The following is a 12,886-nucleotide window of genomic DNA, read 5'->3' on the forward strand; positions in this document are numbered from 1 at the left end:
GTGCTCCAGGGGCCAGTTCACCAAAATGCTTTAAATATAACTTTGAATTAAAAAAAAATAATTCTGTTCTGGTGATTAGAAAAGGCAGGAAAAAGGGGGGGAAATGAAGGAAAGAAAAATCAATCAACTTTGAACACTGAAACAGCTGAACAAAGCTACCTGGGCTAGACCCAGAAACAGGACAGCCTCTCTCTGCAGCATATCAGCTGGTCAACAGGTTCTCCATTTGTTCCAGTGCCTTCCAGTGCCACTCGGAAAATGAAACAATCCACAGGAACAACTTTTCCCAGGGGAAAACTAGTTTCTAAGTATCAATAAAGTGGCCAGGCATCCACAAAAACTCAACCCCAAGCTTTGGTTATCCACTGATACAATATGCATAGCTTGCAGGTCTGAGTTAGTTTGAGCACCTGAGACATCCTGCAGATACCAGTTATTGTCTGTTTTCTTTACAGCCATCTGGGTGGGGTCAGAACTTTCTTGCTGTGGTTTTGTTTTGCATCGGATGACTAAGGACACTGGGCATCTTTTTCAGTGCAAGGCATGATTCTCACTCTTTCAAGAAGCACTCAGAAGCCATTGGGAAAGTATATGTCAGGCCTGGAATTATCTTTTTGTGCTTAAGAAACTTTCCAAAATATTTATGACTATCACTCTGGAGTCCATGGAACCCTTCACTTTGTTTTTAGAGAAGTGTTTCAGAGTATCTTTCAAAGACATGGCAGTCAGAAGTCTGGGGAAAGGAACCGCCATTGTGCACTGAATTCTGGGAGCTGCTGAGACTCTGAACTTCAATATTTTAAAAGCAGGCTTGTGAACACTGATTCCTTCTAAACATAGATGAACTTCATCTTGGACAAAAACCACTTCCTTACCCCAGAAACATCAACAAAAGTTTTGGAAAATTGGAAAGAACTTGGCAACTGAGAGAGAGAAAGTCCCAGTGCTTGGCTGACCTCCCAGGTCAGCTAGGAAGTAAGCTAGCCCCTAGACAGTGGTGCACAGAAGAAAACAATGCAAAGGAACTTTCCAGATATCTGAAAAATAAATAAATTCTACCAACTTATATTAACTGTGATTTTTTTTTTAATGGCAAAGACCCCACTCAATATTCAGATTGGTTTTCCTTATACTGGTGCAGTTTCTCTAATTTGTTACCAGCAAGTAAACACCCTTTGTACTGATGTAAAACTAAAAAGCCTTATAGTTCACACAGAAGATTCTCTATTTATCAGTGTATCTTAATTGTCAAATGTACATAGCATTTATGTGCTGCAGAGCCAAACAGGAGTTCAGGATAACTCTGCTAAGCCTAGTTTATTAGACTTGTACACTGAGTTGACTACCTAGTTTTGTAAACAGATAAGATTATGTGAAGAAATGGAACCCACATCAAACAAGATTCCCAAGAACTCATAAAAGACAGTTTAGCAGCTGATGTTCTGAATCTGAAAACCAAAACTGAAACACATCATATGCACTGCCGCATCCTGAATTTTTCCATTTGCCCTTTGTCCTCTGTCTCTTTCCCTTACACATGTGTGCGTGCACACACACACATCAACACACAGACACACAGTTTGACTTCTACTCTCATCAACTTGAATTTCCTGCTGACATCATGACTGGGTTACTAATAATTAACAACTGCATATTATTTAATGTAGCCTAAGTGTCACTGATCTGACAGGGACTCTACTGTATATATAAGCAGAACATTAGTTCCGACTTTGGCTCAACAGGGTACATAATCTTAGCAACTGAGATCTAGTCCTCAAAGTGAATTCCTACTAAAAGGTCTGGAACACTAGCACCATGGAGCAAAGTTTGCAAATGACTGAGAAAGTAGCCTGCCAGATGGATGCGGCTGTCCTTAATCCCCCTGAGCAGGTGATTCAGCCCATTCACTGAGCCAAGGCTCAGAAAAGGTCAGGGATTTATTTGCAATTTCTGTATCCTTATAATCTCCAGAAATAATCTCTCATTAAATATCTACTAGGTTTGTATTATTCCCTTAATTTGACTTACAATGAGTTGATGTAGGAGCCGTGGCTCCCAGGCTCAGCATCCTGAGATGCAGTTAAACTTGGCTTCTCATCCTCCCTCAACCTCAAGTTCCCTGGGCCCAGGTTTAACAGCAGCAGACAAGACTGATGCACTATAATTAATATTGGCAGAGTGCACACAGAAGATGCAGGCTGACCTCCCAAGTTAGAAAGGTGCTGCCATCCCAACTTCTATCACAACCTCTGAAGCCTTGTATCTATCTTTCCTTTTAAGAGAAAAGAAAGGACCAGAGTCACATAACTCCATTCTAAAGAAGCACTGAAAGAATATGGAAAAACACACAGACACACAGACTGGTGTCAACTTGGTGCATCTCAGGGCAAACCCAGATCAGTACCTAACAATGGTGTGGGTTTGGGTTACCAGGCCAATATGAACTCTAGGAAGAGGAGGCAGGTGACTCAAAATTATTTTGCCTCAGTGCAATAAGAACACCACCAGATAAGGTACAATCAATTCTTTTTCTTGCTTAAAATGTCCAGACAGAAAGACAGGGCTCTACCATAACTACTACTGTTATACTGTGAATAAAAAACAAACACACACACACACAAAACAAAAACCACTGATGTAAGCTTCTGATACCTCACCTGAGATAATTACCTCTCTTCTTTAAAAGAACTGTGTAGGTGGTGGTGATGTATGAATGTATCTGATTATATGTGACAGCTCTAACAAAACCATGAGCATCTCTCCTCCTTCCCACCTTTTATACACATCCAAAATATCACCATCTTTCCATCATTTGCACTTAACGTTTCTCCATTTTGTCTAGCTCCCACCTTCACCACTGTCTTGGTTCCAATAGAATGAAAAGGAATACTAGGGTTAAAACACTCTTCTCATCCATAGCAATCTTAGTTCTGTTATCTGTGCTGCCAGGGTGCTTGCAGTGACTTCTGAGCTAGCCTCTTCATACTTCTTCTTGCTCCTATCTTTCCACTACCTTGTTGTCCATATTTGTAAAAACAAAAACAATTCCACTAAAATCAGGGACAAGACAAGGCTGCCCACTCTCTCCCTATCTATTCAAAATAGTACTTGAAGTTCTAGCCAGAGAAATAAGACAACTAAAGGAGATCATGGGGATAGAAATTGGAAAGGAAGAAGTCAATGTATCAATATTTGATAGTATACTTGTGACCCCCCCCTCCAAAAAAAAATTCTACCAGAGAACACCTACAGCTTATAAGCATGTTCAGTAAAGTGGCTGGATACAAAATTGACTCAAAGAAATCAGTAGTCCTCTTTTATACAAATGATAAACAGGATGAGAAAGAAATTAGGGAAGCAAGAGTCTTTACAATAGCCGTGAATAATATAAAATATCTTAGTCTAACTCTAACTAAGCAAGTGAAAGACCTGTATGTCAAGAACTTCAAGTCTCTGAAGAAAGAAACTGAGGAAGATATCAGAAGATGTAAAGATCTCCCATGATCATAGACCAGTAGGATTAACATAGTGAAGATTGACACATTAACCAAAATCAATCTACAGAGCCAATGCAATACCATCAAAATTCTAACAAAATTCTTTACAGACCTTGAAAGAACAATTCTCAACTTCATATGGAAAAACAAAAAACCCAGGATAGCAAAAACAGCCCTGAACAATAAAAGAACTTCCAGAGGTATCCTCATCCCTGACTCTTGACCTCAAGTTGTACTACAGAGCAATAGTAATGAAAACTGTATGGTATTGGTACAGAGTCAGACAGGTTGGCCAATGAAATAGAATTGAAGACCTCGAAATACACCCACACACCTATGGAGAGGTGACTTTTGACAAAGAAGGAAAATATGATACCATGGAAAAAAGAAAGCATCTTCAACAAATGGTGCTGGTCTAACTGGATGACTGCATGTAGAAGAATGCAAATAGATCTATAGCTATCACCCTGCACAAAACTTAACCAAGTGGACCAAAGACAACATAAAGCTGGATATACTAAACCTAACAGAACAGAAAGTGGGACTAGCCTTGAACACATTGGTATAGGAGCCAACTTCCTAAATAGAACACCAATGGCTCAGGCTCAGGGACCTCATGAAACTGAAACGCTTCTGTAAGGCAAAGAACAAGAACAAACAAACAAGAACAACAAAAAAGTCCATGTTGCCTCCCTACTAACAATCCATCAATGGCACACTCCATCAACCTAGCTTTCTCTTTCCCACCTTGACTTGTCCCGTTGATTCTAAAACAAATAATATCCATTCTTTCTCTAAAAAGAGGCATATGCTCTCCTACACTATATTTATCCATACTGAGCCAACCCACCCACTGGGTTTGATGCCACAAACCTTTACTCCAATAACTCAACTCCTTGCACAGGTATGGCTATCCTTCTATGAGACAGACCCATTGGTTTAAGTTTTTCAACAAGAGTCTCTGGCCTATCTCTTACTTTAAGGAACCACTTTCACTCTTATTCTTATGCTTCAATGGTATTGAAACTGACAACGTATTTATTCAATCTGCAGTATCAACATTGTCCAGGATGTAACCCAAATCCTGGACATGAACCAACAGAGCCCTGTGGCCCAGCCCTAGTTTGCTTCTGCAGCCTCCTCGGATGCCACTTCCCTAGCACTTAGCATCTCACCACACTGGCTTTCTTTGAGCATCTAATTAACCACACTCTCCAGACTTTGACTAAGCAATGAACGCTCCTTAAGTATAAATTTCTCAAAAAGTCTCCTTAATCTTCCCTCCTAGCTTACTCCTCCAAGTGTCTTATCAACCTCTTTCAGATCAGACAGCATGAGCTGTCATGTTTATTTGTGTGGCTCTGTGAAAAATAATGACAAGTACCAAATTAAAATAAGCAATCATGAAGACAATGGTTCATAAATATCTCCACTTACTCATTTCATTCACTCTGCTGTTATCTCTTTCTCATCTCCTAGCAGCGTCAATTCCACGAGTCACGTGAAGTTGGGTACACTTGTGACACAAATCCTGAGTCCTCTCCTATACAGTGTGCTTTGGTAAATGGGAGAGCCCCTTGGAAAGCAGCCAGCACCTTAAACTCTCCTGGCCATACACAAAATGCATCACTAACTCATCCAATTGTCAGCATCTGCACTACTGCCTTCCCTGCAGGATATGAAGGGTAGACCGACTCTGGGTCTTAATATGTAAAACGAGCTTCTGCCTATGTGGTATATGGAATGATTCCAAGAAATTCACAAATATTTCTTTGAGCTGTGTACCTATGTAATGAGTATTAGAAATCTGTTTGACATAAAATGTACTTCATGATATATTTACATCTTAAGTAGAGGTTTAAAAAAGAAATTTACAGAAAAAATGATAATAATGAGGTGACACATGTATATGTAAGCATGTGCAGTAAAGGTGATACACAAGGAACATATCTGAGCTATTGTCTCGCATGCCCCAAGCTGATGCTGCATTCAAGCTAGCTAAAAGGACAATCCACTTGTATCCAACCCAGCTCCTTCTTGGTAGACTTATAGCTAATACCAGGACCTAAGCCTGCAGAGTCCTTTTCCTGAACTGCAGCAATCATCTCTAGCATGCTTCTCCTTTTGTCCCCTGGGTCTATTCTTTACTGACCTCCAGGGCCATCCTTTTAACCGACAGCAGCAGACAATCTACCTCACCTCATCACAATGCTCTAGGGGCGTCTCCAATACTAAGAACACAATCTTAGCTCATGAGCACATGAGTCTAGCCCTAGCCTACCTGGCTGCTCTCCTCCAGACCTCCTCCCATCTGTCCCAATGATCCTTTTGAATATCCATACAGCCCCATTCATTCCCCCCTTAGGGTGTTTGTGTGTGGCTGGCCCTTTGGTCAGCAGTACTCACCTGGCAACTTCTCACACGCATCCTGCCCTCTTTCCTCCAGGTTTCTGCTCAAAAGTCACTTCTTAGGAGGCTCTAGCCATCTGACCCAAGTGCCTTTCTTTTTTGTTTGTTTGTTTGTTTGTTTGTTTGTTTGTTTGTTTTTCGAAACAGGGTTTCTCTGTGTAGCCCTGTCTGTCCTGGAACTCACTCTGTAGACCAGGCTGGTCTCGAACTCAGAAATCCTCCTGCCTCTGCCTCCCAAGTGCTAGGATTAAAGGCTTGTGCCAAAAACCGCTGGCACAAGTGCCTTTCTTTCCCCTGATTCTCTAGCTCCTTCTTCATAATTCTTCATGGGATTTGCCTCTACCAGAAAGTATACCTTGGTCTACTTGTTTATAGTTTGTTGTTAATCTCTCTAGAGTGTAGCCTCCATATTATCCAATGTATACAAATATCAGCACTGTGAGGTAGTCTATTTGATGTGCACACTTTGTAGTTTTTTTATACGTCAGTTAAAATTTTTTAATTAAAATTTTAAAAATGGTGCCAGCTTTACAAAGGCAGAGGATCAATCAGCCCACTTGTGGTTTTATTTCCTGAGTGAGGAAACATGTAAACTCATAGTTTTCCAGCCAAAAGACCAAGAACCAAGAGATAAAATGTTCTCAACACTCCAAAGACCCCTTAGGAGTATGCAACTGACTTAACACAATAGAACCTGTGCAAAAGTCATGGAGCCCACACAGGGTGCCTGCCATTATGGCCTGGTCTCTAGGCAACAATCCAAACTTCCCTTCCCTGCCTGACACATACACACAGCCACTACCCTGCTGTCCACAGTTTCTGGGGACAAACAGAAAAACCAAGATGGAAGAGAAATACAGCAATGGAAGGAACATAAGTAGAAGGAAAAGAGAAATCATTGTTTGCCTGTAATAAACCTCAGCAATCTGTCGAAATCAAGGAGGCCCTGGGATAACTGTAAAAAGACGTTCATCTCCACAGGAGTCAGGAGGATGCACCATGTCAGCTGCTGCAGAGCACAGCTAAGGGCTGCACATCTGCTGTGGGAAAGAGTGTTTCTCAGGACAGAGACACTGAAAGAACAGGTCTCGGTCAATGCCCCAGCAACATCAGCACCATTATCTCCTGCCAGCAGATCAGGTATCCTGAGCGTATCTTAGTCCACTGGTCTGGAATCCTTTTTTTAAGGCCTCAGGTGCTTTGCACTGGCTTCTGAACCAACAAAAAAACCATGAGAACAGAAGTATTTCAAACTTTCAGAGCCAAATGCCTCTGCCTGTCAAGACCCTTTCTCCTCCCTTTTATTTTTCAAACCTACCTGCTAGCTCCAGATGCCCCAGGAAGTTTGCCCCCCCCCCTTTGTCACAATAAATTGTGAAAAAGCAAAGGTAAAGAAGGAGATGACATTCAGACTCAAAACACACTGTGATGGATAGACTTCATCTATCCATCTTCCTCACATTTAAGATGAAGGTTTAGGGAAACCAAAGGAAGCAATGCCTGGGAAGACACTCTAGGGAACTTGAGAGGCAGACAATAATTTTAGGATAATAAGTATGCTACTGATAATATAACAGCAAACACCAATGCTTAATGACAGTGTCTACCACTAAGAAAGGATATCTGTCCCGATTTTATTTAATTTACCTGGAATTAAATTAAAGTCAAGATGTATATAGTGAAGCCAGTCCCTCATACAAATAACTGAGGGAGGCCTGGAGTTTCCCAAGGTCAGACATTATTACAGCAATGGCATTGGGATTACAATGTATGTAGTATTTCAGAGTTAAAACTCCTATACATGACTCTACACTACCCTAACTGAAACCTCACAGCTTCTGCTAACCCTTATACACACACACCACACACCACACACACACACACACCACACATACAATACATACACATACCACACACACACCACACACACACACCACACACATACAATATATACACATACCACACACACATACACACCACACACATACAATACATACACATACCACACACACATACACACCACACACACACACCACACACATACAATACATACACACATACATACCACACACACACACAACACACACATACAATACATACACATACCCCACACACACACAACACACACATACACCATACTACATACACCACACATGGTAAGAAGTACAATCTGTAGTCTTTGTTCAGTTTACTGAGTGACCATACTTAAAGAAATTACTTGAGTGACTGTGAGTATGCACCTAGATAGAAGCCTCAGACATCTGTAAATGAGGTCAATAATACCACCTCCCTTATATGGTTCTTAAAATAACTATGAAGTGACATGGTGTGCATCAGACACTTAGCACACTGTACCACATGTAGTATGAACTCAATAGGCATTAAGTATAACAATTAAAAGCCTGGACTTGGTGACAGTATGGACAATCTTTCAACCTCTGTCTCAGCTGCCACTTGATTTAGGGGTTAGAGAGGTACCCAGAGCCTTATACCATACTGCCTTGAAGCCCAACCCTGGGGTGTCAGGAGGTAGTTGTTACCAGTCTGTTAGTACAGAGCCCACATCATGAGGAAAAGGCAAACGTTAGGCTCTGGCAAAATTATATGCTGGCTGCCTCTGTCAGTCTAAAGCTAAGAACGGACTTCTGAAATCTCTCCCAGGATAAGCAAAAAGGCTCTGACTGCCTGGGCAAGTTCAAGGAGCCTCACTGCCAATACTGTCCTTGGAAGATGGTCTCGTCACACGCAACAGCTAGGAACTGAAAGTATCTGAGGAGTATTTCCCCGTCTCCAGACTCTGCCTGTAGCTAAGGCACGCTAGAGTTGAGACATCACTGCTTTACTAAATATAATTCTAGCTCAGAAGCCACAGCAACCATGTCACAGGCAGGATTCCTAGCAAAAGACAAAGTGCAGAAAGCCAGAGCCTGCACAGCCTCTTGTCTGACTCTAACTGAGCCGAAGAAGACAAAAGGGATTACCACAGAAACCTGCATGGACCAGCAGGGAGCAGAAAGGCCAGGAGGGCACAGGGGAGCAGGCAGCATGGAGAAGTGTCTGCCTAGGCGATCCCTGGCAGGCAGGATGGAAAGCTCCAGGGGAAGGTACACTCAGCTGATTGCCTCGTGGACCAGTGCACAAGAGGCCAGGCATTGCGCCCATTAATGCTTCCACTCTGCTCAGGTTTAAAAGGGGAAATGTTCTATTTATAAGCTACCCAACAGGGGAGACCTGGCAGCTTTTGGATGGCTCTGATCCCAAAGGGATCCTTATTACCAATGGCTGCCTCTTCCTGCCTCTCTACTGTGGGTGTTCTAACAGCAAAGGGCCAAAGGTAACTGGAAGCAAGGGGGAGAGGGAATCCCCTTTTCCTTTACTATTTTCATGAGAATGTGAACCTTTGATCATGAAGGCTGACAGCTTTAGAACCCTCTTAAAAATAGTGGCCATGCTAACCTACCTAGGCTGCCGCAGTGATCTTCAAGGGTGAATCTCTTTCCTGTCTGGCAGATCAAGGGAAGCCAAGACACAGAGATGAAGAGAATTGAGAATCAGAGGGACAGAACTAAATGCAGAGCGGTGGCAATGCATCCCTGCCCATCTCCTCTCCTGATCTTCAGTCTTGTCTCATAACTCAAGACGAGCCTTAATAAAGCACCAGCAAGCACTCTGATTTGAGTGACAGCCTCAAGAATGAGAATGTAAACAACAAGGACATCCAACAGGGATTGGCTCTGCTTGTCCAGAATCTCTGTGGGATGCCAGAGTACCACAGTAAAGCCCCAACCCTGAGACTTAGAGCCATCAAAGCATATAGCCCTGGCTCACCCAGGTCTGAGCACAGGTATTTGAGGAATGACTGATGCTAATGGTTCTAATATGAAGATTCATGTGAAGTGTCAACACAGTGGCAAAAAAAAAAAAAAATCTGACAGGTTAGACTGGTGGTTCTCAACCGTCCCTATGCTGCAACCCTTTAGTCAGTTCCTCATGCTGTGGTGAACCCAACCATACCATTGATTTTGTTGCTGCTGTAATTTTGCTACTGTCACGAATCAAATCACAATGTAAATTTTGTGTTTTCTGATAGTCTCAGGCAACCCCTGTAAAGGGTTGTTTGATTCCCCCAAGGGGTCATGACCCACAGGTTGAGAACCACCAGGTTAGATGCTAAAGACTGCTGACAGAATTCCTTTTAGTCTCCCATGTCTGGCTGCGTATGACTGAGTTAAGAAACAAAGCAAAGAATCCGCACATGTCAAGAGCAGCAGGAGCGGAGGACCCCAGCAGTTGGTTTTCCTACTTCTCAACTATGTCTCTTAAATTCCATTTGCTCTGGTAAAACCTAGAAGCACAGAACTCCATTTCTGTGGGTGACGGCCGGCCATTTGCATTTCACTTACCATTCCCCCACCCCAAATCCCATGCCATTCTAAACAGACTAGTTTTTTAAAAGTTCACCATGTGTTAAGTGAAGAGTTAACAAACTATACTCCATGGCTAAAAGTCACCACTGCCTGTTCTTCAAATAAAGCTTTACCTGCCAGTGCTTTTCCACACATTCCCGGAGTGTCCATTGCTGCTTTCATGCTAGTGCAATAGAGGAACTCAACAGGTCTACAAACTGAAAGTGTTTCCTCTCTGCCCCTTTACTGAAGAGCAAGATCTCTGTGGTAAATGATAGTATTTACAAAATCAACAAATTTATTGTGCTCACACCTCCTGTTCATACCACACTAATTTAACTATTAGAAACGCAGGCTACCAGAATTAAATGAACTGCCTTCAGAGGGCTTTAAGACAGACAAAATGGCTACCTCCCTCTTTCTCCTCACTGCTCCCTGCAAGAGCAGATCTGTCAATCCAGTGAGTGGTTTTTCTCCACTCTGGGCTTTTCCTTGTTCTCTTGTTTGTTGCTCTTTTGGTTTTGTAACAAAATCTCACTATGTTGCCCAAGTTGGCCTGGAACTCTCCATCCTGACTTCAACCTTTAAGTACATGCACCATCATCCCCAGAAAAAGAGTTTCCTTTTGGTAACAGTTTGGCTAAGTGACAGGAAGAACTGAAACCAGCAGTGATTAGGTACTGACATGTCAGATACTGTGCTCAACATTAATCCTCACAGTGAGTTTGCAAGACAGGAATATTGATATCTCCATTTCCATAGAAATGATATAAAAGTATAGAGGGTCTGGCCATCTCTCTCCAATTGCTAATCTATATCAGCTCCATAGCACCTATATGAAAGCACTAATCAATACAACCAAATTTACCCTAAACAAAGCATTTCAGGTTACTGAAGAGGTGGTTCAGCGGTTAACTGCACTTCCAGAGGACCTGGGTTCAATTCTCAGTACCCACATGGTGATTCACAACTGTCTGTAACTCTAGTCCCAGGGTATCTGGATGCCCTCTTCAAACCAACATGGGTAACAAGCATACATGAGATACACATATATATGTCCAGCCAAAACACCCACGGGAGAGGGGGGAGAGAGAGAGAGAGATGGGGGAACATTTCAGATATGTATAAGGGCTAATATACAGCACGTATAGGCCTCAAAATATCAAGTAACTGGAAAGAACCATTAAAGTCAATTAGGATAGAATCCTATTATGGAATATTAAACAAACATAATAAATTTTATGGCACAGAAAATTCTTATACATTTTTAAAAACAGAATGGAAATAAATTTATTCAGCATAATGCCAATTAAGCCAAAATCCATAGCAATACTGAAAAACACATATAAGACATCATTTTAAAAATTAAAGAATAAAATAGCTGTGGGCTTACAAATTAAATTTACTGTTTTTGAAAATCAGTTTGCTATATTTCTCTAATATTCTACTGCAACTTCATATTATTTAAAAACCAGAAAGAATATATGGGTTTTTTGTTGTTGTTGGGTTTTTTTTTTTTTTTTGGTTTTTCGAGACAGGGTTTCTCTGTGTAGTCCTGGCTGTCCTGGAACTCACTCTGTAGACCAGGCTGGCCTCGAACTCAGAAATCGGCCTCCCAAGTGCTGGGATTAAAGGCGTGCATCACCACTGCCCGGCTAGAATATATGTTTTTAAACTGCTTCAGAATAAAGTTTGGAGACTCAATGTCCATATCCTACAAACAAAAGAGCACAACTCTAGCTCCACACTGAGAAGTCACAGTCTAATCATTGCTCTTCTCCCCGCCTCCCAGTGTGAATTAACAAACTGAGAAAGTGCAGTGGGTTCTTCAGCATAATTCAGATCTGAGTGGTTCTCATAAGGATACTAGATGAAAGCCAATTGCACGGAAGGAGTGATTAAGACTTTGAGCACAGAGCATCTACTGCTTGCCCATGCTTGCCCTTCTTCCGAATAAAGAGACGTCTGTGTTTTCCTTGCTGTTCTGCTGATTGCACCGACAGCCTTGCACATGCTACATGAGCGAGCCCTCTACTGAAGAGCCACAGCTCTGCTTGGAAGTTTGCATTTCTAAATCTGTTCATTCTAGATGAAATCCCATCTGATGTTCATTTTCAAATCCATCAGTTTGGGGGCATTTTACACAAAGGGTACACTTGTTGGTGACACGCATATTATACACGACCCCCAACAGAACTGGGCCATGTGTCTATTGCTCTAGGTGCTCACAGGCCCTGCTGCACATCTGCACATCATAACAGTGTTTAAATGTAGAGCTAGCTATTCCAGCTGAAGGTGTCCTCACCCCTTAGTACTCACAGTTCTCAGTAGCATCTGCCCTTATGTACTCAGACAGGTATTTACTAGAAGAGGACCTTCAGGAAGCCTGAACTCCTAAAGTTTCATCTAGTAAGAAGTTCCAATAGGAGTGAAGAGGAAATGTTAAACAAGGGCAGGAAGTGGAGTGAACTGCTGCTGTGATATTCTGAAACTCCAGGTGCTCAGCGGTTGGCTGTGCCCTGATCCACGGGGAGGCAAGCCTGCAGCAATAAGGACTCGTGATATTAAATAAAC

General features: G+C 42.1%; 1 protein-coding gene across 4 annotated transcripts in view; it reads right to left on the reverse strand.

Annotated features, from left to right (window-relative positions):
• Window positions 1–12,886, reverse strand: part of Arhgap26 (Rho GTPase activating protein 26) — a 387,815-nt gene that overhangs the window by 156,547 nt on the left and 218,382 nt on the right. The gene's annotated exons all lie outside the window — the stretch shown is intronic.

Source organism: Arvicanthis niloticus, chromosome 14 (assembly GCF_011762505.2).
Source record: "Arvicanthis niloticus isolate mArvNil1 chromosome 14, mArvNil1.pat.X, whole genome shotgun sequence".
NCBI classification, from domain to species: domain Eukaryota; kingdom Metazoa; phylum Chordata; class Mammalia; order Rodentia; family Muridae; genus Arvicanthis; species Arvicanthis niloticus.